The sequence below is a fragment of the Triticum urartu genome, chromosome 5A (genome assembly GCF_056163025.1).
Source record: "Triticum urartu cultivar PI428250 chromosome 5A, HENAU_Tu73, whole genome shotgun sequence".
NCBI classification, from domain to species: domain Eukaryota; kingdom Viridiplantae; phylum Streptophyta; class Magnoliopsida; order Poales; family Poaceae; genus Triticum; species Triticum urartu.
In genome coordinates this window covers 67,814,405-67,821,754 of record NC_141877.1, presented here as the reverse complement: position 1 = coordinate 67,821,754, position 7,350 = coordinate 67,814,405, and positions in this window count along the sequence as shown.

Here is a 7,350-nt window from a genome sequence, read left to right as displayed (position 1 = left end):
TCTAGAGATCCTAAGGGCCGCGAAGCTCCACGTCAACGCGAATGTGATCTGGGAGGCCACCAACAAAGAGGTCGACGCGCTGCTGTGCCGTCACGCCCGACGCATGGCACGCCAAGGCTTGGAAGTGGTCGACGAAGTCCTGCACCGTAGAGGTGAAGGGAAGGCGAGCGAGCTCCGACAGGCGGCTCCCTCGAACCGGGGGCCCAAAACGGATGAGGCAGAGCTCGTGGAAGCGCTCCCAAGTAGGCATGGCACCCTCGTCCTTCTCGAGAGCGTATTACCCCGTCTGTGCCACGCCGCGGAGGTGATACGAGGCAAGCCAGGTCTACTCTGAAGCGAGTGTGCGCTGCCCGCGAAAGAACTGGTCACATTGGTTGAGCCAGTTGAGGGAGTCCTCCATGCCGTCATAAGTAGCGAAGTCGATCTTGGCGAACCACAGCGGTGCCTCGGCGGAAATGCCGTGTCAAGCTGGCTCGGAGGTGTGGAGCAGCGAGGCGGGTGGCGCCTGGTCGGAGTACTCCGAGTAGGGACCGGTGGAACTAGATGGCCCCCCGAACTGCGGAAATGGAGTCGGCTGTTCGGGGGCCGTGGTGTAGACTGGCGACGACGAAGGCCCAGCCGCCCACGCTAGAAGTGGCGACGGAGAGGGCGGGAACCGGACCTGATGAATCAGGAGGCCGGTCGGCAAGGGTGCCCCCGAGCTAGGCAGGGGCGGTGTCGGTGGTTGTAGCATCGGTGACGGGGGGTGGGCGGGGGCGTCAGTGGCCGCGGGAGGGGGTGGATGCAAGTACCACAGAGGGGTCATGGCCTGCGTAGTCCCACCGGGAACGGCAGCAGGGGCTGCCCGGTGCAGGTCGGTGCAGAGAACAGCTGCAGCGGTCCGGTGGCCACCGCCTACGGCATCTGCTGCTGCGGCCAGGCGCCCGATGACAGCGTCGGCGCCAAGGGCCAGAGGGGTGCGCCGTATGGAGAGACGCCCTGGGGCGGCCATGGCGTGTGGCCATAGGCGGCAGCGGGTGCCGTTGGCAGGGGCATGTAGGGCCCGGCCGCGTACTGCTGCTGCTGCAGGTGGAGGCTCTGGACAGCAGTGACGAGGTCCCACAGGGAGGCCACGACCTGCTCCGGTGTGAAGACGGCGGACGGCGGTGGCGCAGGAAGACCCGAGGATGGCGGCGTGGGCGGGGTCGCGGTGGAGACGGGGGCCGCCAGCGCGGTTGTCCCGGAGGCGGACGTCGTCGGCGTGGTGAGGGGCGGCACCATAATCATCGGCATGGTGAGGGACGGCACCGTCGTCATCGGTGCGGTGGAGCCGCTGGAAAGCGTCCGTGGTGGTGGTGGCAGCGACATGGTCGTAACTTGGTCTCTGATTACCAAATTGGTAGGACTAGGGTTCCTACCGGCTCTACTCCTTAGGTTATAAGGGCAGAACAACGGAGGTTGGGGGCGAGGGCGCGTGCGCAGGCGCATTGGCGCCGTCGCGAGGAAGGAGGAGGGCGGCGGCGGCTAGGGCTTGCAGTGGCTAGGGTTCCGGCTCCTTTGGGAGCCGGGCAATAGGGATAGAAAATATCTTTATTGCTTAATTCCGAATAGATTCTTACAGCCTATATTTATAACCTAGATAACTTGCATAATAATTAACCTAAGATAACTTGTGGGCCAAGCCCCTAACTACTGCCTAGTGGGCCTCCTCCGGTTATAAGCTAAACCGGTCATAACATCTCTCCCCGCCTGCGCAAACAGCTCGTCCTCGAGCTGAAAGTCTGGATAGTATTGGCGGAAGTCGTCATGCTGCTCCCAAGTAGCCTCCTCCTCCGGAAGGCCCGCCCACTGGATCAGAACGAACCACAGCCCGCGACGGAGCTGCGCCTACAACACCTTCTCCAGCTCCGAAAGAAGACGTCCGTCGACAGTCGGAGGCAGCGCGGGTGGAGCGGACGGTGGCTCTCCACGAAAAGGCTTGAGCAGCCCCACATGGAAAACGTCGTGGATGCAAGCACCGGTTGGAAGCTGAAGGCGATAGGCCACCTGCCCAATGCGCTCCAAGACGGCGAAGGGCCCGACGTAGCGAGGGCCGAGCTTGCGTTTCGCGCGCTGGTCGAGTGACTGCGTAGAGCGGTGGAGAAGACGCAGCCACACCCAATCACGCACCGCGAACTCCGCCTCGCGATGGTTGTCGTCGTAGTAATGCTTGGCCAGCTGCTGGGCCTAGAGGAGACACTGACGGACCTCAGCAAGCATCTTGTCACGGGTGCAGATAAGTGCGCCCGTGGCCTCCGTCCACGCCGTTGCCGGGTCCACCGGTAAGATAGGCGGCGGTGGCCGACCGTAGACCACCTCAAATGGTGTAGCACGCAGGGCGGAGTGATAGCAGGTGTTGTAGCAGTACTCCGCCCACGCGAGCCAATCCACCCAAACCCGAGGGCGATCACCTGTAATACAGCGCAAATACATGGCAATCACCTTGTTAACCACCTCTGATTGGCCGTCCGTCTGTGGGTGGAAGGCCGTACTCAGGCGGAGCTTGACGCCCGCCATCCGGAAGAGGTTGCACCAAACATGGCCGGTGAACAACAGGTCCCGATCACTGACGATCGAAGAGGGGAACCCGTGAAGGCGAACGATCCCTTCGAAGAAGGCATGGGCCACAGACGCAGGAGTATACGGATGCCCCAGTGCGATGAAGTGAGCATACTTGGAGAAGCGGTCAACCACAGTGAGAATGACTGATTTGCCTCCCACCTTGGGGAGGCCCTCCATGAAGTCCATGAAGATATCTGTCCAGACCTGAGACGACACGTCCAAAGGATGAAGCAGACCGGCCAGCCGTAATGTCTCTGTCTTGTTGCGCTGGCAAGTCATGCAAGATCGCACCCAGTCACGGACCAAGGCGCGATCACCAGGAATGTAGAAGTTGGCGCGTAGACGATGGAGGGTCTTATGCACACCCTCATGACCAGCCGAGTGAGCCAGCAACAGGACCTGGTGACAGAGATCATCATGTGCCGGAACAAAGACGCGGCGCCCATGGAGGAGGAGGCCGTCAATGAAACGCCAAGGCTCCTCCTGGTCACTGGCAGCTAGCTGCTGTCGAAGGAGGACCGCATTGTCAGCGGTCGCCCGGCGAATCTCGGCGAAGAGGCCGAAGGTGGGCCCGGAGCGGATGCACGGCGCCATCCCCTCGGAGGCGCCATCGGAGGAGTCGAGGTCGTTATCACGATGTGACAAGGCGTCGTCCATGGTATTAAGATGACCAGGGCGATACTCGATGGAGAAGTCAAAGCCAAAGAGTTTGCTAATCCCCTGGTGCTGCTGCACGGTTGAGAGCCTCTGGTCCAGCAAGAACTTGAGACTGTAGTGGTCCGTGCAAATCTGGAAAGACCGGCCCCACAGTTAGGGCTGCCAATGGTGCACGGCCTGCACCAAGCCAATGAGCTCCCGCTCGTACGCTGCGAGCTTAAGATAGCGCGGAGCGAAGGGCCGGCTGAAGAAGGCGAGAGGACCATCGCCCTGATGAAGCACGGCGCCGAAGCCCGCACCCAAGGCGCCACAGTCCACCACAAAGGGGCGGTCAAAATACGTCATCTGAAGAACGGTCCCCGTCGTGAGGGCCCCCTTGAGGGCCTCGAATGGCGCTGTCGCCTCCTCGTCCCAGGAGAAGGAGTCGCGGCGCAGCAACCACGTGAGGGGCGACGCAATGAGGCCGAACTCCCGGATGAACTTCCGGTAGTATCCGGCGAGGCCGAGAAAACCGCGAAGAGCCCACGGCGAGTGCGGCGTCGGCCAGGCTACGACGGCCGCCACCTTGTCGGCTTCCATAGCCACCCCGTTGGCCGAGATGACATGGCCGAGGTAGGTGACGGAAGGCGTCCCGAACGAGCACTTCGAGCGCTTAAGATGAAGATGGTGCGCCCGAAGCTCGGTGAAGATGATGGCGACGTGCTAGAGGTGCTCTCCCCAAGAGGCGCTGTAGATCAGAATATCATCAAAGAAAGCGAGCACAAACCAACATAAGTAGGGCCAGAGGACGTCGTTCATCAGGGCCTGGAAGGTTGCCGGGGCATTGGTGAGGACAAAGGGCATCACCAAGAACTCGAAGTGGCCATGGTGAGTCCGAAACGCCGTCTTGGCGATGTCATCTGGGTGTATGCGCACCTGGTGGTACCCCGACCGGAGATCGAGCTTGGTGAAGAAACGCGCCCAGTGTAGCTCATCCAGGAGTTCATCAACCACCGAAATAGGGAACTTGTCCTTCAGCGTAACAGCATTAAGGGCACGGTAATCGATGCAAAAATGCCACATGTCGTCCGACTTGTGAACAAGAAGCACTGGCGCGGTAAACGGCAAGGTGGAGATCCGGATGATGCCTGCTGCGAGCATAAGTGCACACTGCCACTCCAACTCGTCCTACTGCAGCTGCGGGTAGTGGTAAGGACGCACCACCACCGGCGCGGAGCCCGGCAAGAGATGTATAAAGTGATCATATGCCCGGGTGGGCGGAAGACCCTGTGGTTCGGTGAAGAGGTCGTCGTGCTGTTGCAGAAGGTTCTCCAAGAGCGGGTGCTCGGCCTTAGAGGTGGTTTCGGCAAGCTTAAGCTAAGGTGCTGTGGGTGTGGCGCCCCCAACGCCGTCCCACAGAATGCGGCGGCCCAGGCGCCAGAAGGTCATCGTCAGCACATCGAAGTCCCAGAGAATGGGACCGAGAGTCCATAAGAAGTCGACGCCAAGGATAAAGTCGAAGCAGCCCAAGTCGATGCCCACACAGGTGATGGAGAAGTGTTCCCCGCCGATGGTGATGGGAATGTCCCGCGCGAGGCCATGACATGGGAGGCGATCTCCGTTTTCCACCGTGACCCGAAGTTGCTCCCCGCCCGTCGGCTGAAGTGCTAAGCGACGCATGGTAGCCTTGGGAAGGAAGTTATGGGTGGAGCCTGTATCCACCAAGGCCACCAAGAGCTCGCCGTGGATCGTCACTGGCAAGAGCATGGTCTCCTCGTCACGGATCCCGGCGAGCGCGTGGAGGGAGACCACAAGGGCCGTCGCCGGGGCAGCCGCGGGTGCGCCCTCAGCCGCCGCTGGGGGTGGTAGTGACGCGGCCTCATCGGCCAAAGCGTCTCCCTTGGTGAAGTCGACCGTCTCCAAGTAGAAGAGGCGGAGGCACACATGTGTCGGCGTATAGGGCTCGCCACAGTTAAAGCAGAGGCCCTGGCACCGCCGCTCCATCTGCTCCGCCAGAGAGAGGTGCCGGAAGGGGCGTGTCGTGGCCGAGGTAGTGGGCGCCGGTGTGGCCGGGGGTGGCCAGCCTGGTGCAAGAGGCGGGCGGCTGGTCTGCCAGCCTCCTCGGGCCGGGGCAGCCGGCAGCATGGCCTGGGCGCGAGCCTCAAAGGCCCGGGTGTAATACATGGCCGTCTGGAGATCCTGAGAGCCGCGAAGCTCCACGTCGACGCGAATGTGATCCGGGAGGCCACCAACAAAGAGGTCGGTGCGCTACTGCGCCGTCACGCCCGACGCATGGCACGCCAAGGCCTGGAAGCGGTCGGTGAAGTCTTGCACCGTAGATGTCAAGGGCAGGCGGCCGAGCTCCGACAGGCGGCTCCCGCGAACCGAGGGCCCAAAACGGAGGAGGCATAGCTCACGGTAGCGCTCCCAAGTAGGCATGGCACCCTCGTCCTGCTCGAGAGCATAGTACCACGTCTATGCCGTGCGGCGGAGGTGATAAGAGGCAAGCCAAGTCCGCTCCGAAGCGAGTGTGCGCTGCCCGCGAAAGAACTAGTCACACTGGTTGAGCCAGTTGAGGGGGTCCTCCGTGCTATCATACGTGGCGAAGTCGATCTTGGCGAACCGCGGCGGTGCCTGGGCGGGAACGCCGTGGCGAGTTGGCTCGGAGGTGCGAAGCAGCGAGGCGGGTGGCGCCTAGTCGGAGTACTCCGGGTAGGGACCGGCGGAACCAGATGGCCCCCCGAACTGTGGGAACGGAGTAAGCTGTTTGGGGGCCATGGTGTAGACTGGCGAAGACGAAGGCCCAGCCGCCCACACTGGAAGTGGCGACGGGGAGGACGATTTCAGCTGTCCGGTGGCTGCCGCCTGCGGCATCTACTGGAGCGGCCAGGGGCCAGAGGGGCACCACGGAAGCCGGAGGGCCGCTCGGTGGAGCCTCCTAGGGCGGCAGCATCAGAGGGGCGCCGTACGGGGAGGCGCCCTAGGCCGGCCACCGCATGTGGCCATAGGCGGCAGCGGCCGCTGTCAGCAGGGGCATGTAGGCCCCGGCCGCGTATTGCTGCTGCTGTAGGTGGAGGCTCTGGACGGCGGTGACGAGGTCCCGCAGGGTGGCCGTGACCTGCTCCGGGGTGAAGACGGCGGACGGCGGTGGCGCAGGAGGAATCATGGAGGACGGCGCGGCTGGGGTTGCGGTGGAGACGGTGAAAGTGCAACTATCCCTAGGTGGTTTTGGTAATTCATAACAACATATAGCTCATTGAGCTAATGCTATTCCAAGATGATTATTTCAGGAAAGCTCAATGATTGGCATGGCATGGATGTGAAAGTGGAACCCTCAAAATGCTAAGGACAAAGGATTGGCTCAAGCTCAAAAGCTCAAGACTCTTCATTTTATATTTTAGTGATCCAAGATCACATTGAGTCTTTAGGAAAAGCCAATACTATCAAGGAGGGATGAGGTGTTGCTTAGTGAGCCTCTTGCTTCATGTGCTTAGTGATATGCTCCAAAACCCTCAACTACTTTCCCATATCCACATATGACCTAAACCCTAAGCCAAACTCGGTCCTACCGATTCTTCCTATCCGGTGCCACCGAGTTTCACTTGTCATAAGCCACTGCCAAATCCTAGCAATTCGGTTCTACCGATAGGGATCTCGGTCTCACCAAGATGGGATTGCAAACTCTCTGTTTCCCTTTCGTAACTTTTCGGTCTCACCGAAAGAGCGAATCGGTCCCACCAAGATTGCAATGTAAATTCAGTGTTTCCCCTTTGTAACTTTTCGGTCTCACCGAAAGAGCAAATCGGTCCCACCGAGTTTGCCTGACCAACTCTCTGGTTAGCTAATTACCAAATTCGGTCTCACCGAGTTTGTCTAATCGGTCTCACCGAGATTACGTTATGCCCAAACCCTAACCATATCGGTCCTACCGAGTTGCATGTCAGTCCCACCGAAAATCTCTAACGGTTACTAGGTTTACATTTTCGGTCCGACCGAGTTTGTTGATTCGGTCCCACCGAGATTGGAAAACTATGTGTAACGGTTGGATTTTGTGTGGAGGCTATATATACCCCTCCACCTCCTCTTCATTAGAAGAGAGAGCCATCAGAACACATACACCATTCCAACTCATAT